General features: G+C 39.4%; 1 long non-coding RNA gene across 2 annotated transcripts in view; it reads left to right on the top strand.

The window, feature by feature from the left end:
* Positions 1–19,159, top strand: part of LOC133644241 (uncharacterized) — a 37,464-nt gene extending 18,305 nt beyond the window's left edge. Inside the window, exon 3 of one of the 2 annotated variants that reach the window (XR_009824745.1) lies at positions 19,060–19,159. This is a non-coding gene — a long non-coding RNA (uncharacterized LOC133644241). The other variant, XR_009824744.1, reaches the window with a different exon arrangement.
* Positions 19,160–26,363: the final 7,204 nt, after the last annotated feature.

Genomic DNA, 26,363 nt, shown 5'->3' with positions numbered 1-26,363 from the left:
ATTTTTATTTAAATGAAGATATTAAATAATCCTAAATGAAATACAATGACTTGGTTTATATTATTGTATATACTAGGTCATAAAATCAGTGTCAGTTGAGTCGGTCCATAGGTTGCCTGTAGGGATTTTTAATGTCCAGCAGATGTCAGTATTTAGTGACACAGTATCGACACAGTATCAATACAGTTTTGCAATGTGTCGAAACGCTTCATGAGGCCTCATCAACCCATCACTATAAGAGGTTTTTAATATACTTAAACAGAGGAGGAGCAGTCATGCATACAAAGGTTCTCAAACGTAATCAGTCCTCGAGCCCTGAGAAACAGGCGACGCAGGCATAAATAGCAGCCTAATCGGCAACTGCAACCAGGTGTGCCGGGCTGCCAATCAGGGAAAGGTGAGGGAAACGAGTAGGGATGATGTTTGATAAGAAATTATCGAGTTTGAGCCTATTATCGAATCCTCTTATCGAACCGATTCCTTATCGATTCTCTTATCGAGTCCAGATAGGTTGTTGTATATGGAAAAAAACACACAATATTTGGTTTAACAAAAGCTCACTTTTATTATATAAGAAAAAAATAAAATCTAATAAATAAATAAATATTGACTGTTACCCCCCTAAAAAAATAAAATAAACTAAATAAATATTCACTGTTGTTACCCAAAGTATATTAAGTGGGATTTTTCAGAAAAACAAATATATACAGTAACACAAAAACAACCTGTCTCTGTGATCACTATAGGTGTATAAATAATAATATAGTGTTAAATAAAATCAGTCCTTTGGGCACAAAACTGAAAATAATACAAAGTGCACTTCTGCTGCTATTTGACATAACTGTTTGTTATGATGCTTTGACATTTTTGCACTTTATTTCTTTATTGAAAGAAAATTCTATGAAGAGAAAAGTTGTTTGCAAATGTAGTTACAATGCTAAAAAATGAAAAGTTAAAGCTAAAAAAAGAAATACACTTTATTGAGTTAAAATCTTTCTTTATAGGGGGAAAGATGTGATGTTATGAGCTAGGGAAAATAACAACTACACTACCCAGCATGCAACGGGAGTGACGAGCATGCGCGGTAGCCCCGAAAAGTGTTGTTGCATGTTGCCACCCGGCAGCTAAGAATGAGGTTATGAGCACGCTGTGAAAGTAAACATCAAGATAATTAGACAGACAACACATATACAGTGTGATTTTGTTTTGTTTACAAGGAAAGAAAAACAAAAGTTAAAAAAGGGAGATGTCATATATGTATGTGCTGCGGTTGCTTTAAGAACGTTGCGACAGCTGCCATAAAGGAGGTGTGTTGCTAGCCTGGTTGCTATGTTTCCGGTTGGTCGTAAAAGGGTTCGTCATGTGTTTGTACCCTGCTCAAATCTCGCAGTAAAGTTATTCATTGGATTATACCTTTTTGTTTTGAACTTTATTACACCTTGGAGCGCTTTTTCTGGTCCATTGTTTTCCTGCTTTCCCTATCTGCGCCTAGTGACTGAGCTACGTGACGTCATTTCTTGTGATGTCACACGGAGCATTTCTGGTCGGGACGGGATTCCAGGGATTCGAATAAAGAACCAACTCTTTTTCTTTACTATAGTGGTCTCGATAACGGGTACCGGTTCTCAAAAAGGGATTCGAGTCCGAGGACTCGGTTCTTTCTTATCGAACAACCGGGAAAACCAGTTTCGAGTATCATCCTTAGAAACGAGCGCTCTGGGAGACATGCAGGAAATGCAACAAAAACAAGAGCGCTGACAGGAAATAAACCTCAAACAAGGAAACACAACCAGATATGAAATGACAGATCGTCACAGATCACTCCGTTCTACAAGAGCTCAGCTTGTAGGTTCAATGTGCATGTTTGAAAAGTTTATTTGCTCAGATGGCGATGTGTTTATTTACTGTAAGTTTAGATTTGGGTATGTCATTGCTTAATATGGAAATACCTTAATGTCTCTTGTATTCATGTTAGCATTTAAGCTAGAGAAATAGCGCCAGTCAGCCTGAGTTTATCAAAATGCGTCTATCAATGACGGATTTTCAGTAATCGTAGTTATCATTAATACCGTTTATTATTACACCCCTACCGTTCAATTTTATGCAAATCGGTACTTGACATTTGATCGGTCCCTTTAAAAGTACTAAACTCTGTCATAATCTACTGCCCGGATCATGTTTGTTTAGTTTTCGATTCCCTCAGTTCCTGTTTTGATCACCCCTGGGTTTTTGTTTTAGTTGCCATGACTGCAGATTGTTTTCACCTGCCTTTGATTAGTGTTCGGGATGCTCACCTGCTCCTGGGCACTAATCAAAGAGCTACTTATTCCCGCTGTTCGCCACACTCAGTCTGACTTCCTTGTTTGCTGTACGCAACAGTTACGTTGGTATACCTTGCTTCTAGTTCCTATGCTTGTTACCTTTTTGATTCCTGTGCTAAGTTTTACCTTAGCTTCCCGTGCTATCGGCACACTGGTGCTCTTTTTTTGTGTCCCGCATGTTTTATGGACATTTAATAATTTTCTTACCTGTACTTTGCCTTCGGATTTTCCGTCTGCATCCTGGGAGAACGATCCACGCTGTAAAATACGACCCTGACGTGACAAAACTCCTCCCCAACTGTGCCACACTTTGAGAACCCCTGACTCAAGCTTTGATAACACATAACAGACACACCTGACTTACTAAAGGTTTGCGTTTGCTAAAGCACGTGCAAACCTGATATCACACGCGAAGCTGATCGGCTAAACCTGTGTAAAGTGGAAATAAGGCGTGCAATCCATTTTACGTCTCTGTCTTCATAAATATGCAAAATATATGCTAATCATTAAAACGCCTTACCGAGGGGAGAATATGCGCATATAATTATTTAGCATACGCAATGTGATTTATCAACACTCATCACCATTTTGCTAGCACTATTTTGCGTTGTATTTAGCACGTGTCAGAAGCACGTGCACACTGACAGTTCCACACACGGCTGCAGGCGTAGTGCTCGTGCTGCACAGATAGACGATGGACAGACGAGAATCCTCCGTCCTGCGTACTGTGCACATGTCACAACATTTTGGACAATCAGAAATACAAAAATGTTTATTCAGCAACATCATTTTATAATATTATAGTTACTAGAAAACTTAAGGTGCTGATTAAAACAAATTAAATGGATGCGTTTTGATGTCATTTAGTAATTTTTTTAATGACATTAGTTTTTTACATTGAATATATATTATGAAAATATTTCTTATAAGTCTGCATTTTTTTTGCGTCTTGAGAGGAGTAAGTTGCAGAAAAAAAAAAGAAGTGATTTGATTGCAGATGCACTGCACAACTGATTTTAAAATGTCCATAAAAAGTAGTACATGTCTCCTAGGGCTGGGCGATATGGACGAAAAAGTATATCTCGATATATTTTTTACTTAAACACGATATTCGATATATATCTCGATATATTTTCCGGTGAAAGTATACATATAAAGATATTCATTTTGGAGCGAAATTCAGTGAAATTGAAGTGAATGACAACTGTACTGTAAACTGTCAGTGGCACTTTTATTAACCCAGTTAGTCAAGATGGGTATTAACAGCACAGAAAATAAACTGTTTAAGTAGCACAGAACTACATAACATAAATAAAATAGAAAAATATTCTTTCTACGTAAAATAATTAACATAGCTCTGCAAATAATACAAAATGTATCAAACTCAGATAAAAAATAAATTTGCAGTCAGGCACTTTTTAATTCCCAGTCGAGGATGTAATGGACTGTCACACACGTACGGTTCTGGTCAGTGCCAAGTAAGTGAATTGACTTAAATATGCGGCTATTATCTTCCTCACTTCGGCATACATTTTTGGCATTTCTTGCGCGAAATATGCCCGGCTTGGCAACTCGAGAACAGTTTTGATTTGGGTTTACATGGTAAACAACTCAAATTAATGTTTAATCCAGACGCATACATTTGGCCAAATGTGGCCAGGTAGACACATTGTGGGTTTCCTGGACGTGGTCTACATTGCTAAAGGAAAACTCTAAGGAAGAGAATCCCTCTGCCATCTTCCAATAGTTTTTTTAATATATAAATCGCCCGCTTGAAAATTCCCTCTTCTCTTCTACGACTCTCTCGTCGTCATTTAGAATGTCTGTTGTGATTTCCCTTCCTGGTTCGATGACCCGCCCTATCTTGCCTCTGATTGGTCTGTCCCTAATGTTTTGCTCTAATCTTAACCAATCGTGACTCATCATTGTAAACAACCAACCAATCATGGATGTTCTTATACGTGCAAGCACGTCTTGGAAGGAGGAAGGGGAGGGATTTAGTAACCCGTGGAGTGTTGAGAGGGAGTGAGTAGCGGGGGAGAACAAGGAACACAACAAATAAGCGGTGTTAGGTCATTTTAACATGAAATAAATTATATCGATATTACGATATTTTCTTAATTAATTCATATCTTGTTTAAAAATACATCTATGTCTTACAAACTCGATATATCGCCCAGCCTTAATGTCTCCTGCTTTTTTGAAAACATAGCAAATCGCCACAGGTACTGTATCAGCATGATAACATGACTGTGCAGAAAATGAGTGTCTCTGTGGTGATACCCGTATAGCAGGGGTCCCCAACTTGTTTTCCACCAGGGACCGGTTTAATGTATGCATTATTTTCACGGACCGGCTTTTTACGTGTGGCAGAAAAAAAGAGCAAAAAAATGAGCATGAAAAATCAACTCACCAGAACGCTGAAGTAGTGGGAGCCCTGGGCGTGTTTCTTTGCGAAGACATGGTCCCCGGCACGTTGATGGCATATACTATATACCAGTGTTTCTTACCCATTGATGGGCCGCGAGCGCCCCCTAGAATGTAATGTGTTTTTCAGCTGTGGTTCGTAAAGGCAGCAGCGGTACTTAGTTGTAATACACTTTTCCACCACTTGTGGCAGTAATGACAATATAAAACAAACAGAAGAAGTCTGTTTGTCCACGCGATGCTGTCTCTGCAGCATCACGTGGACATCGGGGGCGGTACCTCTGTATTGGCAGACCGGGGTGGTGGTTCCTCTCTTTAAGAAGGGGAACCGGAGGGTGTGTTCTAACTATTGTGGGATCACACTCCTCAGCCTTCCTGGTAAGGTCTATTCAGGTGTGCTGGAGAGGAGGCTACGCCGGATAGTCGAACCCCGGATTCAGGAGGAACAGTGTGGTTTTCGTCCTGGTCGTGGAACTGTGGACCAGCTCTATCCTCTCGGCAGGGTCCTTGAGGGTGCATGGGAGTTTGCCCAACCAGTCTACATGTGTTTTGTGGACTTGGAGAAGGCATTCGACCGTGTCCCTCGGGAAGTTCTGTGGGGAGTGCTCAGAGAGTATGGGGTATTGGACTGTCTGATTGTGGCGGTCCGCTCCCTGTATGATTAGTGCCAGAGTTTGGTCCGCATTGCCGGCAGTAAGTCGGACATGTTTCCAGTGAGGGTTGAACTCCGCCAAGGCTGCCCTTTGTCACCGATTCTGTTCATAACTTTTATGGACAGAATTTCTAGGCGCAGTCAAGGCGTTGAGGGGATCTGGTTTGGTGGCTGCAGGATTAGGTCTCTGCTTTTTGCAGATGATGTGGTCCTGATGGCTTCATCTGGCCAGGATCTTCAGCTCTCACTGGATCGGTCCGCAGCTGAGTGTGAAGCGACTGGGATGAGAATCAGCACCTCCAAGTCCGAGTCCATGGTTCTCGCCCGGAAAAGGGTGGAGTGCCATCTCCGGGTTGCGGAGGAGACCCTGCCCCAAGTGGAGGAGTTCAAGTACCTCGGAGTATTGTTCACGAGTGGGGGAAGAGTGGATCGTGAGATCGACAGGCGGGTCGGTGCGGCGTCTTCAGTAATGCGGACGCTGTATCGATCCGTTGTGGTGAAGAAGGAGCTGAGCCGGAAGGCAAAGCTCTCAATTTACCGGTCGGTCTACGTTCCCATCCTCACCTATGGTCATGAGCTTTGGGTTATGACCGAAAGGACAAGATCACGGGTACAAGCGGCCGAAATGACCTTCCTCCGCCGGGTGGCGGGGCTCTCCCTTAGAGATAGGGTGAGAAGCTCTGCCATCCGGGGGGAGCTCAAAGTAAAGCCGCTGCTCCTCCACATCGAGAGGAGCCAGATGAGGTGGTTCGGGCATCTGGTCAGGATGCCACCCGAACGCCTCCCTAGGGAGGTGTTTAGGGCACGTCCGACCGGTAGGAGGCCACGGGGAAGACCCAGGACACGTTGGGAAGACTGTCTCCCGGCTGGCCTGGGAACGCCTCGGGATCCCCCGGGAGGAGCTGGACGAAGTGGCTGGGGAGAGGGAAGTCTAGGTTTCCCTGCTTAGGCTGCTGCCCCCGCGACCCGACCTCGGATAAGCGGAAGAAGATGGATGGATGGATGGAAGAAGTCTGGCACTAATGTCATAGAGAAATTTCTTAAGCGCAAAAATTATGACTAAAGCGGTGCAGCTGTATTTTCATTTGCACTTTAATTTTATTGACAGATTAGTTAAGAAACATATTTATTACTAATTTATTTTATTTATTTTAGCACAACATGGTACATATTGTGTACATTTAAGCCTAAGGTTTGTTAAATTAATAATATAATCTTTGTGATTAACACATGCTTTTTATATCATTTTATAATGTATTAAACTGTAAGTAGGTTAGATATAAAATGTTATTGAATATGATCAAAATCAAGAGTAAGATTACTATTTCAGTGTTAATATTGGAGTGGTCCCCGGGTCCTTCTGTAGTGGAAAAGTTGGGTCCTGAGGTCAGATTAAGAACCCCTGTTGTGTACAAGGACCCTGCAGATGGAAATTAGCCTTTGGCTACAATCTGGCATATTAACATTTGATATGTTCATTAATGTGCATTAATGTACTATATAGGGTTGGGTATCAAGTATCGATTGGAACCGGGACTAACTTTCCGATTCTCCCGTAATCGTTCAAAAGTTTAAATTTCGATTCCTATTTTCGATACCCAGTCCACCGACCGGGGAAAAAAAAAAAAAAAAAAAGTCTGCCGAACCGGAAGAAGAAGCCGCTGAGCACCAACGAAGAAGCGCCCACCGCCGGAAGTGTTAGCATAGCCGAGCGAGTCAGTCAAGCTCAAGCATGGATAGCGGGCGTCGGCGGTCGAAAGTGTGGCTTTACTTTACAAAAAAAAAATGAAATAACCGCGAAATAACAGAGCTCCATGTCCATCAAGAAACGAGTGAAGAGAGAGCTGCAGATGTACCAGGACGTTCCACCGATACTTATGTCTGATGACCCTGCTGCATGGTGGTGGAACCAACAAAAGACTTATCCTTTGCTGTCAGATTGCGCTTTCTCCTATTTATACGTTCAAACTTCTTCCACACCCAGCGAACGTGTATTTTCCACAGCAGGAGACACTATCTGTCCAGAACGCTCACGCATCCTGCCTGAGAAGGCGGATATGGTCATTTTCCTAAACAAGAACTGTCTCTGATTTTATACTGTATTTATATTCTAGTTGAAAACAGCCCTGTGAGGAATTTATAGTAAAGTTCATAAAAAGTTAATAGAATTAAAATTGATGGAGAATGTCAGACTATTTCATTCAGAAAGACTGTAGGTTAGCTAGCTCATTTAAAATATCCAAAACTTTTTTTTGACCCTGCCTCCTAAAAGAATCGGAACCGAGAATCGTCAGGAATCGGAATCGAAACAAAGAATTGGAATCGGAATCGTTCGAATTCAAACGATACCCAACCCTAGTACTATAACAAATGGTGACTTCCTATCAGGAGTTGTAATATACATCTAATAAGTTATTGGTGTGTTAAGTGGGACAGGCCAAAGTAAAGTTGGAGAAAATGTTTCTGTGCGGCCCGGTAGCAAATGCGTCACGGACCGGTGGTTGGGGACCACTGCTGCATAGTACACGCAAAATCCTCATCTAAAAAAGGTGGTCTGCACCACTTTTCAATTGCACACGCAGTCTCATTAGACCAAACGCAACACAGCCACTAATAGTACAAGCTATTTTGTAGTTTAGTTTGACTTTGGAGGCATTTTTTTCGAGCAATTCTGAACTAGGACGTTTAACTTGACCTTAAGTTCTGCTGTAAAGGATTTAGGTTAAAAAAGTGCGTGTGGAAATGTTCTGATGAAAAGATAAATGCGTTTTGTGTACACCGACGTACGACTCGGACGCTGCACAGAGAGTGATGGGGAGGACAGAGACAAAAAGTGGGGAGGACAGAGACAAAAAGTGGGGGGCCTGCCGGTGTGTGGGGGCAACTGAGGGGATCATCTTCCCTCCTCCTCCTCCCTGGCCCGGGCCAGAAGCCCCTGGGGGTCCCTAGGTTCCTGAGGAAAAACATCTCAGGCCCCCGTCACCCCTGAACCTAGCACTGGGCTGTTTACCTTGGCCTGGCTGCCTGACAGCTTTACTGATGTTACATACAGGCACACAGGGACCCTGACTCAGAGAGGGTGAGTGAGGGGAGAGGAGGAGGAGGAGGAGGAGAGTAGGATGGATGCTGAATGGAGGAGTGAGGATTGCATGAATAAGGGGGAAAGAGTGGCACAAATTGAGGTGAAAAGTATAAAATGAGGGGCTGCAAGGGAGCCCAGAGTGTTGTCTTAATCTGATCTTGATTACCTCGATCAGATCCTTTTGGAAGATCCTCACACTCTAACATAAAGGTCGAAAAAAATGCTAAAAAACATGCATTAATTTACATCAGGTCTTTTTTAGGTAGATCACTGCGTTTAGAATAGAATAAAATAGGATATAATGCCTTTTATTGTCACTATACACAGGTACAATGAGATTAAAAACAACTCCAGTATCAGTGCGACAGTCTACAAAATATGCAAAACATAGGAAGAAAAAAAAAAGAACAATAGTGCAAAAGGAGGTAAGGTGCACAGTCCAGTCCTGAGAACGATTTATGTTCAATGTGTTGTTTACAGGAAGTAAATATTATACATATGTACAGAAGCATTCAGATTGTGGGTGGAAAGTAAAAATTGCACACAGGGAGGTGCTAAACTATAAAATAAGTGCCCATGAGTTATATAATTATGATATAATATAATTATAATTATCGAACAATGTTTAGGGCAGGGGTCACCAACGCGGTGCCCGCGGGCACCAGGTAGCCCGTAAGGACCAGATGAGTAGCCCGCTGGCCTTTTCTAAAAATAGCTCAAATAGCAGCACTTACCATTGAGCTGCCTCTATTTTTTAAATTTTATTTATTTACTAGCAAGCTGGTCTCGCTTTGCTCGACATTTTTAATTCTAAGAGAGACAAAACTCAAATAGAATTTGAAAATCCAAGAAAATATTTCAAAGACTTGGTCTTCACTAACTGACAAAGAAACAGATAACAGATTTGGTGTCCAGTTCAAAGTGTGACATGATTTATTTAAAAATTTGAGTTGACTTTTGTATTTTACATGAGTTATTATTTGTACAAACATGGTGCAAAGTAATTCATGATTTGTTAAAAAATGTTAGTGGCTAGCTAGTTAAAATGGGATATTGTGATTTCACAAGACTGTCTTAGAAGTGATCATTTGAAAATGTTCAATTTGAAAAATGTGCACTTAGAGAAAATATAAAAATAAAGTGTTGCATGTTGATATTTATCTGTTTCTATATATATTTATTGTGAGAAATCATTAAGATGATCAGTGTTTCCACAAAGATAAATATCATTAATTATTAATAACAACAGAGTTAAAGGTAAATTGAGCAAATTGGCTATTCCTGGCAATTTATTTAAGTGTGTATCAAACTGGTAGCCCTTCGCATTAATCAGTACCCAAGAAGTAGCTCTTGGTTTCAAAAAGGTTGGTGACCCCTGGTTTAGGGTAACACTTTAGTATGGGGAACATATTCACCATTAATTAGTTATAATTATAATGATAAATGGGTTATACTTGTATAGCGCTTTTCTACCTTCAAGGTACTCAAAGCGCTTTGACAGTATTTCCACATTCACCCATTCACACACACATTCACACACTGATGGCGGGAGCTGCCATGCAAGGCGCTAACCAGCAGCCATCAGGAGCAAGGGTGAAGTGTCTTGCCCAAGGACACAACGGACGTGACTAGGATGGTAGAAGGTGGGGATTGAACCCCAGTAACCAGCAACCCTCCGATTGGTGGCACGGCCACTCTACCAACTTCGCCACGCCGTCCCCGTTGCTTATTAAAGTAACAAAGACTTAACAAAGACTTAATTTAGAGTTATTTGGACACTAGGGGAACATATAAAGGTTAGGGTTAGGGTTACTAATAAGCAATAATTCTGAGGTTATTGAGGGAAGACTCTTAGTTAATGGCTTACTGGTTGTATAATAAGGCCATGCAGAATAAGGCATTAATAAGTACTTAATATTGACTAAGAGCCAATATGTTACTAATTTGCATGTTAATAAGCAACTAATTAATGGTGAATATGTGTTCCCCATACTAAAGTGTTACCATATTTACTTTTTGGGATCACCGCTCAGGGAAGTATGAGAGATTTACAAAGCAAATGTGGAACGGAGTCTCACTATTTTGACAAGAGGGTAGTGTTACTCATTACAGTGAGCTGAAAAAATGTATAAGCACTTTTCAGACTTGGGGAGAGAAATGGGCAGAAAGGGAACTACTACACAAACATCGATGCACCCATTTTTTAAAATAGATAATTTTGAAAACAAAGCTTCAGATCATGGACATTCCCATAAATCAAGTTTTAAAAAAAGATCTCGGACGATGATTTATCGCACTGGCCGCATTCTCGGCCATTGTTCAGATGTTTTGTACCAAACCTCCCATCACGTCTGGCAACATATATACATTTTTGCAGGCGTTTTGTTTGTTCAATTCCGGGCCGAGACATTGGGTTGGGCAGGGCCACAGGGGTTTCTACAATGGGGTGCAGGGAGGTCTGTTTTGCAGCCCGAAGCACTAAGTCTTGTTTGTCTGTCCTGAGCAGCTGGACAAGCTGTAATAATACAAACAGGCCTTTGAACAGGCTGCTGTGTTGTGCCGCGCAGGCTTGGGTTACATCCCACACACACTAACACACACACACACACACACACACTCTAACTCTTACTCACAATGGCAAACACATCAGAAAAATAAAAAGACACCCCAAACTACATTGATGGGGATCATGGACAAATGGCATAAATCAGTCCTATTCAACTTGATATTATAGGTACACAAACTAGCCTAACCTTGCTTTATTTTGTCTCGCGTGTCTTTGATCGCCCCAAACTCTTCACGCCTTGTTTGTCTGTCGTCTCTGTTTGTTTGCTTGTTTATACAGACGGACGGGTGGCTTGCATGTTGTTTGTTCAAGGCTGATCATTTGCCACAATGAATCATTGTAGGGAAGAGCACCACCACACAAACACACATTTATTACCACCCCTGCTAAACTGATTTAAGCTTGCACAAACACCATCAAGCTCATGGTGCCGTCACCTTCTTTAGATGGAAGCTTTAACTCTCTGAGGGGGGAAATAGTTGATGGCCGTTTCACATCACAACAATGACTGATGGTTTCCCCTTGTTATGTAATGGAGTTCAGGGCCTTAACATTGTAGCCTTTACCGTTTGGCCCTTTGTGGACCTACAAGTGAACTTGTCAAGTCACACATCACTGAATTTGAATAATAATAAAAAAAAATGATATGCCTAAAGTTGCATCAAACCGCCGTGATGTACCGTATTTTTCGGACTATAAGTCGCAGTTTTTTTCATAGATTGGCCGGGGGTGCGACTTATACTCAGGAGCGACTTATGTGTGAAATTATTAACACATTACCGTAAAATATCAAATAATATTATTTAGCTCATTCACGTAAGAGACTAGACGTATAAGATTTAATGGGATTTAGCGATTAGAAGTGACAGATTGTTTGGTATACGTATAGCATGTTCTATATGTTATAGTTATTTGAATGACTCTTACCATAATATGTTACGTTAACATACCAGGCACGTTCTCAGTTGGTTATTTATGCCTCATATAACGTACACTTATTCAGCCTGTTGTTCACTATTCTTTATTTATTTAAAATTGCCTTTCAAATGTCTATTCTTGGTGTTGGGTTTTATCAAATAAATTTCCACAAAAAATGCGACTTATACTCCAGTGCGACTTATGTGTTTTTTTCCTTCTTTATTATAAACTCAAAGGCTAGGGGCCAGATCTTGCCCTTCATGTCATTTTATATTAGGGTTGAAGTTAAGTTAAAGTACCACTGATAGTCACACACACACTAGGTGCGGTGAAATTACCCTCTGCATTTGACCCATCCCCTTGTTCGACTCCCTGGGAGGTGAGGGGAGCAGTGAGCAGCAGCGGTGGCCGCGCTCGGGAATCATTTTGGGTGATTTAACCCCCAATTCCAACCCTTGATGCTGAGTGCCAAGCAGGGAGGTAATGGGTCCCATTTTTATCGTCTTTGGTATGACTCGGCCGGGGTTTGGACTTACGACCTACCGATCTCAGGGCGGACACTCTAGCCACAAGGCCACTGAGCAGGTGAACAGGGTTGTAAGTAGGGATGTCCGATAATATCAGCAGAAATGCTTTAAAATGTAATATCGGTTTCAAAATTATCGGTATCTGTTTCTAAAAGTAAAATTAATGACTTTTTAAAACGCCGCTGTGTACACAGATGTAGGGAGAAGTATAGAGCGCCAATAAACCTTAAAGGCACTGCCTTTGCGTTCCGGCCCAGTCACATAATATCTACGGCTTTTCACACACACAAGTGAATGCAAGGCATGCTTGGTCAACAGCCATACAGGTCACACTGAGGGTGACCGTAAAAACAACTTTAACACTGTTACAAATATGTGCCACACTGTGAACCCACACCAAACAAGAATGACTAACACATTTCGGGAGAACAGCCGCACCGTAACACAACAGAACAAATACCCAGAACCCCTTGCAGCACTAACTCTTCCGGGACGCTACAATATACACCACCCGCACACAATCACAGAATACTTACAAGCAGACACAGTGTGTGGACAGAAAAGGGAGAACGGACGCATTTTGGCTTAAAAACTAACGATAAAGGTGAAGTTATAACAGTGAAACGCCCTCAGGAAGAAGTGCTTTAAGACATGGCTAAAGTCCATCTGCAGTCGGCAGTGTTTTAGCTACTTCTAAATCACTAATCCTCGCCTCCATGGCGACAAAGTACGTTCCTTACAAGTATCATCCCTGCAGGACGAGGCATAGCTAAACATGCTTCACTACACACCGTAGCTCACCGGCGTCACAATGTAAACAAACGCCATGGATGGATCTACACCTGATATCCACTGTAAGGATACCAAGTACAGGAGCGTATCTAGTCGATGCTACTATGGACTACATTGATATTTTTTATCGTCACAAAATCTTTTTTCCTTTTTAAAATTCCTATTATGTTTATAAACTCAGGAAATACATCCCTGGACACATGAGGACTTAAATGATGATCATTGTTAGATCCTGTAACTATTTGTGGTATCATCCAAAACTAATGTAAAGTATCAAACAACAGAAGATTAAGTGATTGTTACATTTTAACAGAAGTGTAGATAGAACATGTTAAAAGAGGAAGTAAGCAGATATTAACAGTACATGAACAAGTGGATTAAAATTTTTTTTTTACAGTTTGTCCCTCATAATTTTAAAGAAATAATAGAATGGAAAATGACACAATATATTACTGCATACGTGAGCAGACTAATTAGGAGCCTTTGTTTGCTTACTTACTAATAAAAGAAAAGTTGTCTCGTATGTTCCCTATTTTATTTAAGGGCACAATTGCAATAAGAAACATGTTTAATGTACTGTACGATTTTTTGTTAAAATAAAGCCAATAATGACATTTTTTGTGGTCCCCTTTATTTACAAAAAAGTACCAAAAAGTATCGACATATTGGTATCGGGACAACCATATTTTATATTAATGTGCTGTGCTTCAGAAATAATGTGCTGTCAATAGAGCTCTTTACCTTTCTTACTAAATATTTTTGTCCTTTCCAATTTGACAGAAAAAAACAAAACAGTATTTATCCATCAAATTGCATGTAAAAATATCTAATAATCAAATGCATAGGCACTTGTGTAATAATATAATGAAGCGATGGTACATTTATATTCATATACTGTATAGTTACGGTTACATGCATAACTGTGATGTGGCCCTTTAATGAAAACGAGTTTGACACTCCTGCAGTAAAGTATTCTCTTTGGCTGTGTTTTAGGCTTTTTAAAGACATATTTGTAGGCAATAAGAAAATCAAAAAGGCTACAAATTATTATATTTGAACAATATATTTAATCATTAGTATCGACGTTTCAGCTTTTTTCTCATGAAAATGTTTTATTATGTTTTTAAATGTATGCAGTTTTTTGTGTGTTTATTTTATTACTAAAAAGAGCTGCAGTCTGCAAATGGCCTTGGGACTGGACTTTGAACCCCCATTGTTGACATATTTCACTGGGAAGGCCAAGTGTTACCAAACGACAGAAGAGTGTCTCTTAGCTCTGTCTTCCTGGCACTATTGCTAGTAATGACTTCGGTTAAGTTAAAAAATAAAAAAAATAAAAAAGTTAAATGCTTGCCTGCGCACTGGTGGAATTGTTCTGCATGCTTCCACATCTCGTCATTCACAGCAGTGGCAATGCAAACTCCACAGGCTTTTGGAGGTTTTCACTTTTAAAGTGTACTGCGTCTTGAATTGGAAGTGTTGTTACAATGCCTACGGCCACCGAACGGGTAGCACCAAATCCATTTGTGGCAGTCTGGATTTATTTGTGACGGGCTACCACAAATAAATAAATTAAACTTAAAAAAAGGGTAGTTAGAATAATACACAAAACCTGCTACTGTGAACCTACCAATCCATTATTAATAAGTTCTAATGTAGTAAAATTTTCAGATATTGTGTTTTTAAAAACAATGGACATTGTGTTTCAAGTAAAGGACAACAGCCTTCCAGCTTGTATTCTTAGGTTGTTTAAAATAAGAAGAGCACACTATAATTTACGGGGGCTATTGATTTTTTTGAAATATGTAAAGTAAGAACGAACATAAAATACAAATGTATTTCAGTTTTAGGAGTTAAATGGTGGAACAAGCTCAGTGATGAGTTGAAGACATGTAGTTCTTTAAGGTTTAAGAAAGCCTTGAAAGGTGAAATAATGGAAAATTATAAAATATAGCAATGATTATTTTCATCCCATTGATTTTTTTGAATGTTGATGTTCCAGGCAATCTAATTTTCAGTGAATGTATAGGATAGGCAAATATAAGCCTTGGCTTCAGTCTTTTCCTTTTTCAGTCATTCTTTTTCTTTTTGTGTGTGTATGTGTATGATTGTAATCTGTGCTGTTAAATTGATCACACAAAATGGTTGATTGCATGACCGAAATAAACTCATTGAATTCCATTGAATTTCAATGTTTGGGTGGGAAACACTGATGTGGTCGTGCGCAATGTAGCCGAGTCATAGAATAGGGGAATGCGTTCACTCCTCGCCATTTATACAACAACACATTGGGTGCCGTCCCGGTAGAGTGCCTCCCCAAATATATTGGGACGGGAAAAACTGATATCAGCATGTTACCTGAGATCCAAGTGTTTTTATTTGGTGTTTTGTGGCAGTTTGTAACTCTTGTTCATTTCTTTGTGTGAATTTCTCTTGAAGATTAAAGTAGGGCTGGGCGATATGGATGAAAAAGTATATCTCGATATATTTTTACTTCCTCTTGATGACTTTGGACTAGCGACTGCACAACATCAAGGCCGCGGAACAGAGCCACGCGGCAGGCTTACACACACACACACACACACATGCATCCACAAAAATATACGCCACACACACATACTCCAACCCCCCCATCCAACACCCTTGACGCGAATCCCTTAGGGGTGATGGACGGACGGGCAGCGCCTGAAGAGCTGCAGCCTGCCACCGTGGCCCCCAGTCCCTCCCCTGATTGATTGATTGATTGAAACTTTTATTAGTAGATTGCACAGTACAGTACATATTCCGTACAATTGACCACTAAATGGTAACACCCGAATAAGTTCTTCAACTTGTTTAAGTCGGGGTCCACGTAAATCAATTCATTCATATACTATTAGCATAATACAGTCATCACACAAGTTAATCATCAGAGTGTATACATTGAATTATTTACAATCCGGGGGGGGGGGTTGGAGCGGGGGATGTTTAGGGGACAAGTCTCGAGATGTTGTAATATTTATATGTGCTTTGCTATGTATATCTCAATGTATTTTTACTTAAACTCGATATTCCGTATATATGTCTATATTTTCCGGTGAAAATATTTATGTAAAGATATTCAATTTTGAGCGAGATTCACTGAAATTGAAGTGAATGACAACTGTACTGTAAACAGTCAGTGGCACTTTTAATAACCCAGTTAGTCAAGATGGGTATTAACAGCACAGAAAATAAGCTGTTTAAGTAGCACATAATTACATAACATGAATAAAATAGAAAAACAAAGAATTTATAAAATAAAATAGAAACATATTCTTCCTGCATAAAATAAATAACATAGCTGTGCAAATAATACAAAATGTATCAAAGTCATATAAAAATACATTTGCAGGCAGGCACTTTTTATTCCCAGTCGACAATGTAAAAGAAAAATCTAAGGAAGAGAATCCCTCTGGCATCTTCCACTAGTTTAAAAAAAAAAAAAAAAATCGTCCGCTTGAAAATTCCCTTTTCTCTTCTACGACTCTCTCGTCGTCATTTGGGATGTTTGTTGTGATTTCCCTTCCTGGTTCCATGACCCGCCCTATGTTGCTTCTAATTGGCCTAATCTCAACCAATCGAGACTCATCATAGTAAACAACCAACCAATCATGGATGTTCTTATACATGCAAGCACGTCTTGGAAGGAGGAAGGGGAGGGGTTTAGTAGCCCATGGAGAGGAAGCGGGGGAGAACAAGTAACACAACAAATAAGCGTTTGGTCATTTTAACGTGAAATAAATTATATCGATATTACGATATTTTCTTAATTATATCTTGTTTAAAAATATATTGATGTATCGTACAAACTCGATATATCAATATCATTGTTGTACACAGGGGCGCCGCTAGGGATTTTGGGCCCCATGAAAAGAATCTTTACAGGGCCCCCAACACAGCGGCAACATTATAATTTCATCATCATTAGGGGCCTCTCTGGGCCCCCCTCCATCATGGGCCCCTAGAATCCGTCTCCTTTACCCCCCCTTTTCGGTGCCCCTGGTTGTACATGACAATGAACCTTGTCAGATGTTATCAAAGTTTAGGCGGTTTTGCATTCAGAACATTGCAACATAAAAATACGATTGTGTGTTTTAGGGGTTAAAATGGTGACCGTTTGACTCATTAAGGGTTTTATTTCTACACATATTTTGTTCTTCCCTATGGGAACATTTGTTTTGTAATCTAAACAGTTTGGTCCATTGTCCCTTAATGGATAAAGTTCTTAACCTAGGGAAGTGAAAAACAGGGAATTGTTCATATATCTGTATCACTCCTTGTTGGACACAGGGATGACACTTTTTGTAGGGGTGCCGTAAAAATCGATTTACATCCAAATCACAATTATTATTTATTAAAATTCTGAATCAATATACATATACATATGCACATATTGTACATATACAAGTACATATACATACACACACTCATGCATATTATCACGTTTCATCAAACATATATTAACGTTGTTGCCCTAGGGGGAAACTGGGTAACACATGGCACACTGACAAACCTTAACCTATAGCAATCTACAAGGTTAATATAGTTGTCTTCTCTTTTTCCCCCTCAATTTATCTGCTTTCTTTTGCATTTCAGGTTATCATTACATATATGTATTGTTGCATTTGAAACAATTGTATTGTTAATAATAGAGGTAATTATTGTTATTATTCATTATCAATAGTGCTATTTCTATTTGTATTTGTATTGCTCCATTTGTATTGTTATACTGTTCATTATCATATCTGTATTAATATTTATTTCACTAACTGCTTATTTGCTATCACTTTTACCATCATATTTGTACATATACTATTTGCTGATGTTGTTCTGTTGTTGTTATTGTTGTGTTTGCTGTTGTTGTTGTCTCTCTGTCTTATCCCCCTCGGTCCTCCTTTTTTTCTCTTGCTATCCCCTCCTGCTCCGGCCCGGCTACACCAAATAATAATATAAATCCATTTAATAAAGTCAAATACAAATAAGGCAACAAGAAAGAAGTATTACATACTTCTCTTTTGTAAAGTACATTTGTAAAGCCGATATGGGAATCTACATCAAGAATATGATTTGCCTGAGTAGCTGGACAGGACAAAAAAAAAAAAGATTCTGAAAAAAAACATGCTTGAAGCTTTGGTAACCTGTAACGAAAATGTTTTGTTATAGTTTATACACCAAATACTATATTGTGAGAATAGGTTTTAATAGAGAATCGTGTTGAATTGATTCTGACTCAAATTGTCACCATGAGAATCACAATTGAATTTCATCTTGAAACAGTGTAAGAGTCACTTCTCTACTTTTTTTTTTTTTACATTTACTATATAAAGAAACAGCCATATCAAAGTCTAAAAACATGTTTTCTTTTGCTTTTACAGGTGAGATATAGCGCTCTCACTCTTAGACTCTACCTCACGAAGAAAAACTGGTTGCATTTGGAAAGACCCTCCTAACCCCTTTCACCATTCCTTTCACCTGCTCCCATAATGTAGCTACTTTAGAGCACTTAAGGCTCCAAAAATAAACATACTTGTTTGTTCATTACCACTTGTTGAAAAAAAACCCACAGTGAAGTGTCAACTTTAATGCTGGTACTGTAGTAACATGGCAGCTGCTGTCAATCAACCACACATTTTATTCACCAAGAAAGCCTGCACAAAAGGGAAATGTGCCATTTTTCCTTTTATCCGCTGTGTAAGTCTCGCACAACTATTACCTAAGTATTTTTAAAACCTTGCTAATGTTTTTCGCGACAGCTCTGCGGTGCATTTCCTGCAAGAACAGAGGGCAAAGTTGAAACAAATCAACTGTCACCTGGATGTGGAAATCACGGCAAAAGAAGCAATTACGTCTGACATGTGGCATGAACTCTAAATAAAGGCAATTTGCAGCTCATTATTTTTAGTCCTGAAATACATTCAAATTAGAAGCAGGTCCTTTGCACCTTGAAGGATCCCACCATTCGTGGGAGCCCAGCGGTGGGTGGGTGGGTGCTGGGAACTAGACGGAGAGAGGATGTCTAATCAAAGTAAATGAAAACACTTGTGCAATGGCTCTGAGGGTGACTGGGACTTGGGTCCGTTTTGGTGTTACACTGATCAAATGTGTGAAATTATCTATCACTCGATGACAATTGCATTCCCCTTACCAGTTAACCATTTTTAGGGGGGAATTTTCTTTTCCATCAGGCTCTTTCCTTCTTGTATTTTGATGGCATGATGGGATTTGTTGTCATGTTTGTTTGCAACTCCTCAACAAAAGTGTTCATTTGACAATGTCACAGAGTAGTGTTTGTTGGGGCAAAGGTTATCAAAGCTTCTGGTTGATGCATGACTGCTTGGACAGCCAAGTGAGTCTGCAAAGCAGTGCGGTGTTTTTTTTTTTTTTAGGGTTGCTCAATGTTGTGGAACAGTACCATGGTAAAGAATGGGCTTTTGCAAATGGGATTAATCCATTTTAGGTCCAAACTGTTGCCATTATGAAACCTCTTGTTGTGTACGGGGGGCGTGGTTTTATTATATATATATATATATATATATATATATATATATATATATATATATATATATATATATATATATATATATATATATACTATGTCCATGACACTATGTACATGACTATACACTTGTTGACTCCAAGAGTGTGCAAATCAGAATGAGAAAATATATACACACTATAACCACATACAGTATAAACCTGTTTGATGCTTCGGAAAGTTGCTGGGGATCAATTTTGGTTCAGATCAGGTAGAGGTTGAGCTGAGCCAGGATTTTATGACAGTTTTAAAATTTAGTAGGGTATTTCGAATTTTAAGGGCTGTTGGTAGTGCATTCCACTATGTGGTGGCAAAATAGTAGAATGCATTTTTTCCCATGAGAGTCTTGAATTTGGGGGGGACGATGTCTGAGGAACTCCCTCTCGTGTAGTACCTGTGAATCACTTACTCTGGTGAAATAGTTCAACAGGTACTTGGGGACAGTTTCTCTGAGTATTTTGAATACCAGGCACATTGCGATTTGGTGAACTCTTTCCTCAACTCTACGCCATCCCAATTTTGATGAGCATTCCTCAACTTTCTCAGTCTTTTTTGCCACTTGTGCCAGCTTTTTTGAAACATGTTGCAGGCATCAAATTCCAAGTGAGCTAATATTTGCAAAAAATAACAAAGTTTTCCATTTCGAACTTTAAGTATTTTGTCTTTGCAGTCTATTCAACTAAATATAGGTTGAAAAGGATTTGCAAATCATTGTATTCTGTTTTTATTTACGATTTACACAACATGCCAACTTCACTGGTTTTGGGGTTTGTACTTCAACGCTCCCATAGCAGATATCTGCATACTAGCTGAACTTCTGATAGCTGACATCATGTTTGTATTTTTAGCAAACTAGTTAAGACTGATACATCAGTCTTAACTTGTGTATCATTCTGGTTTCATCCACGTTTCTCCATTTTGCTTCCAGATACCATTGAGCACCAATCAATGCTATCATTAAACTTAAGGATTGATTGATATTATTCATAGTCGTTGGCAAGGACGCCACGATTCAATAGGTACCAATACACTTGAGTCACGATACAATACAGTATTGCAATATTCTACATAATTCACTGACAAATGTATAAATGCAGCTTAAAATACAAGTTGTATACATGGACACTAGATGACCTTAACAATTCATTGGATACACTTGTCAAAAAACAATGTAATTCAAATGATTTCCATTTATGGCCATTTCCCCCTCCAATGTTTCTCATTGTATCCCATTGGGTTGAGTTTTTTCTTGCCCTGATGTGGGATCTGAGCCGAGGATGTCGTTGTGGCTTATGCAGCCCTTTGAGACACTTGTGATTTAGGGCTATATAAATAAACGTTGATTTTTTGATTGATACAGAAAGTGTATCAATTTTCTTGGCACTCAAATGTAAACAAACTAATTGTCGAGCTCTTGTACTGCCTTACTCACCACTAGAGATGAATCGATCAGTGTTAGGAAAATTACTTTAAAAATTTGGTTAATTACAGTAACTCATTACTTTCCCAAAAAAGTAATTCAATTACTAACAGAATAATTATTTTGTATATATTAATAATTATTAGTGAATGTAATTAATGCATTACTTATTTTATTTACTTTCATTTATCTGTTCTATGCAGTTGAGATGTGTCTCACGAGAAGAGTGCGTGAGTGTGTGCCTTTTAAAAGGTGGTGCCTGTTGCAGAGGGCGTGCTCATTAGCTGTTTAAGCTCAGCGTTGGTAGTCGGCGAACTGGAAGGAGGTTGTTGATGGCAGCGCCATGTTGTTGATAGTTAATAAAGCAATTCAACTCTGTCATTCCTTGTCCACGAAGGGGGTATTGTAAGATTAGTATTGTTGATAATTTAAAGGCCTACTAAAATGAATTTTTTAAAATGGGAATAGCAGATCCACTCTATGTGTCATACTTGATCATTTCGCGATATTGCCATATTTTTGCTGAAAGGATTTAGTAGAGAAAATCGACGATAAAGTTCGCAACTTTTGCTCGCTGATAAAAAAAAGCCTTGCCTGTACCGGAAGTAGCGTGACGTCACAGGAGGTAATATTCCTCACAATTTTCCTTTGTTTACAATGGAGCGAGAGAGATTTGGAGCGACAAAGCGACGATTACCCCATTAATTTGAGCGAGGATGAAAGATTCGTGGATGAGAGACGTTAGAGTGAAGAACTAGAGGCAGTGCAGGACGTATCTTTTTTCGCTCTGACCGTAACTTAGGTACAAGCTGGCTCATTGGATTCCACACTCTCTCCTTTTTCTATTGTGGATCACGGATTTGTATTTTAAACCACCTCGGATACTATATCCTCTTGAAAATGAGAGTCGAGCACGCGAAATGGACATTCAAAGTGACTTTTATCTCCACGACAATACATCGGTGACACACTTAGCTACTGAGCTAACGTGATAGCATCGTTCTCAAATGCAGATAGAAACGAAATACATAAATCCCTGACTGGAAGGATTGACAGAAGATCAACAATACTATTAAACCATGTACGTGTAACTACACGGTTAATAATTCTCAGCCTGGTAAAGCTTAACAATGCTGTTGCTAACGACGCTAAGGCTAATTTAGCAACTTAGCAACCGGACCTCACAGAGCTATGATAAAAACATTAGCGCTCCACCTACGCCAGCCAGCCCTCATCTGCCCATTCATCAGCCCTCATCTGCCCATCAACTGCCGTGCTCACCTGCGTTCCAGCGATCGACGGCGCGACGAAGAACTTCATCCGTGGGTTTGGCGGCTAGCATCGGCTAGGCGTCTGCTAAGTCCTTGTTGTGTTGCTACAGCCAGCCGCTAATACACCGATCGATCCCACCTACAACGTTCTTCTTTGCAGCCTCCATTGTTCATTAAACAAATTGCAAAAGATTCACCAACACAGATGTCCAGAATACTGTGGAATTATGAAATGAAAACAGAGCTTGTTGTATAGGATTCTCCGGGCTCCGAATACTTCTCTTGTCCTCGTGACGTCACACGCATACGTCAGCATAATAAAATGTTTTTAACAGGAAGTGTGGCGGGAAATTTAGAATTGCACTTTATAAGTTAACCCGGCCGTATTGGCATGTGCTGCAATGTTAAGATTTCATCATTGATATATAAACTATCAGACTGCGTGGTCGGTAGTAGTGGGTTTCAGTAGGCCTTTAAATTTTATTGAATGGTCATTTTACCCTGTATTAGTAGTAATGCACGCGTGTGTGCATGCGGTGGGATTCTAAATCGTTTTTTTCCGCATCAAAAGCAGCGTGTCACGTTACGTCAAACGTTTCAGTAACGGCGTTGCAACGTACATAAAAGAAAGGATTACTCGTTACTAGAAAAACTAACGGCGTATATTTTCAGTACACAGGTATTAATAAATGGTATTAATGATAACCGCGGATAACTTCTGATGGTTAGTATTATTGTTTTGAATTGATCAAAAATTAATAGCCGCACTTTGATAAACTCACGGACCAACTGGCGCTAGCTTGTTACCTAGTTTAATTGTTAAAATGAATACTTACTTACTTACTTAATCCTCTTCTTCCCGGATGGGAAATAAGGCTTCGACGACTCGACGCCATTCATCTCGCTGCAGTGCTAGTCTCTGAGCCTCGCCCCATGTAAGCTTCATCTCTTTCAGCTCCCCTTCAAAATGAATACAAGACCCATTAACGTCTTTCCACATTAAGAAACGACATAACACAAGCTAAACTTATACAAACACATTACTGTCTTTGCAACTAAAATATTCTTTTGTGTACATTGAACTTACGAGCTGCGCTCTCTTAGAACAGCGTCATCGTTCTTTACTCAGAGAAATATTCGAGACGGTGATGGTATTTTTTTTTTTTTACAACTTTACTAACAAAGACGAATCTGTCTACAACAGAAAGTGAACTCGCTTGATGTCACACACCGGATGTGAAGCAAAGTGAACACTCAATATACCTTTATCAATTAAAAATAAACATTTTGAAACTCTTACAAATCAAAATGGGAAAAAAAGAATCCACAACAATATTTAATGTTTGTTCTGCCAACAAACATTAAATATTGTTCTGGATTATTTTTGATATACTTGATATATTTTTGCAGAGCAGAGGTGCGGAAGTTGCCCATGAGTTAAAATTTCCCCTAACATGACTTAAAAAAACCTATAGTTTACTGTTTGGATATTATTTTGTCATTATTTGTAGACATATTGTATTGAACAGCCAGGAAAGAGATGCACGTAATACAAATTCAGTGTTTCCCATAAACTGCCAAGATACCTGTGGCGGTGGGGGCGTGGCTATGGGCGTGGTCACCATGACATCATCGAGTAATTTGCATAATTTACTACAATGATATGATTTTCTCTAAAAAGGCTCAAAAATGTATACTTACTAATTAATAATAACAGTTTTGTTTTAAACGTCCATCCATCCATCCATCCATCCATCCATCCATCCATCCATCCATCCATCCATCCATCCATCCATCCATCCATCCATCCATTTTACAATATAATTACAACCCCGCAACCCCGAAGGGAATAAGCGGTAGAAAATGGATGGATGGTACTTTATGTACATATTTATATACAGATTTGAACAATAAGTTATTCACTGAAATATATTGATTAATTGTGGTTCTTACAAAAAATATATCTTATAAAATATAAAAGCTAAAATGTCTCTTAAAGCTCTGCCCCTTTAATTAGTGCATACTAAATAATTTAACTTTAGCCTACTACTACAACCATATTATTTACCAGCAACATAAAGTGAAACAGAGGCAGAGGTGTCCTGCCACAGTCAGTAACAAATAAACAGAAAACAGTAGTGGTCAAATACAAATAAGGCAACAAGAGAAGTATCCTACACTTATATTTTGTAAAGTAAATCTGAACAGCCTATATGGGCATCTACATCAACTATATGATTTGCCTGAGAAGCTGGACAGGACAAAAAATAAATAAATAAATAAATAAATATTTTTTAATTTTTAAATTTTAAATTTTGCGGACGTAATTATTTCGTGGCGGGCTGCCACATATAAATGAATGTGTGGGAAACACTGAAATTTTTGTGTCACTTTTAAGTATTAGCCATTAAAGCAGCACTAAGTAACTTGTCAACCTTTATCCAATATTTTCATTACTTTAGGGATGACACATTGACTTACAACTAGTGGAATGACACTTCTGTCATGGCCTGAGCAAGTCTGTATCGCTCTCACTGGCGCTTAGCAACTTTGAGGAGGGTGGCAGGAACCCTGCCACACATTTACGGCATATGTCACTCCTCCTTTCCCCATTCGTTTAAAAGACGGAAGTGGATGTGAACGCTTGAGTACCATCAGAAAACTAAAATAATAATAGGAAGAACGCCTACGTGCAATTACTGCTAAAATGGCAGAAGCTGTAAAACAACCAAGGAAACACAAAGTTTTGCCTGAGGAAACAAAAATAAGAAAAAGGGAGGCTACCTGGATAAAAGGACTATAATGGATCAACATTGCCCCGGCTTTCACTCGCTGGCGTCAACTCAAAGATGAGGAGAGATTTCCGATTAATGCTGCCTTGGCTATGTTTCTGCTGGACTTGTAGGTAACTTTCAATGCTCAAATCAATGATAATGCTAAAGTTAGCTATTGGAAATTTGTGTGTTAGCAGTAAATAGCCACCAGCTTGATAGTCTGCAGCTCCACACTGACACAAACAGCCACGCAACAAACTCAAAAGCACTGTATAAAGAAAAAACAATGCGATGACTGCAAATTGCAAATATAAAGTTTGAGTAAAATATGTCTTTTTCTATTGTGGAAAGATTAGTCATACTGAATCATTGTGGTATTATTGTGTCAGTTTGACGCACCTGGTCTTACTCTCACTCTCCTTTTTTGGCTAAAAAGTTAGTGAATCGATTTCAACTCACTGAAACCTTTCGTTTCGTGTTGGTCTAAAAAAATGAGATCATCCCTCAATCGTATTGGCAACCATAAATATGGAATCGAATCGTTGTTAAAACAAATCGTACACCCCTAACAAGAACACATGTTTTTGGTGGGTTTTTTTTGCATTCTAATTTGTAATACAGGAACTCCTCGGGTTACGAACGAGTTGCGGTCTTACGTCCGTTAGTAAGTCGGTTTTGTATGTAAGTCGGAACATAAGCCTATTTTTTTGCAGGTATGTACGTAAATCTGATTATAACTAACAGCACATGTAAAAACAGTTTACATTAATATAAACAACATTTGAGTGTCAGCACTTACTTTTATTGTGGTTTGCACTAACTGGTAACCGAAGACAGGCTTATTCGGAAGAGCCTGAAGCAAAGGAAGTTGGAGAGTCTGGGTTGATTGGAGGCACAAGGTCTTGTGATGCTGTGGAGGTAGAAGGCACAAGGTCTTGTGAGGCTGTGGAGGTAGAAGGCACAGGGTCTTGTGAGGCTGTGGAGGTAGAAGGCACAGGGTCTTGTGAGGCTGTGGAGGTAGAAGGCACAGGGTCTTGTGAGGCTGTGGAGGTAGAAG

This window comes from Entelurus aequoreus, linkage group LG27 (genome assembly GCF_033978785.1).
Source record: "Entelurus aequoreus isolate RoL-2023_Sb linkage group LG27, RoL_Eaeq_v1.1, whole genome shotgun sequence".
NCBI classification, from domain to species: Eukaryota; Metazoa; Chordata; class Actinopteri; order Syngnathiformes; family Syngnathidae; genus Entelurus; species Entelurus aequoreus.
Note: the sequence above shows the minus strand (reverse complement) of the source record. Positions and strands in the feature narration are given on the sequence as shown.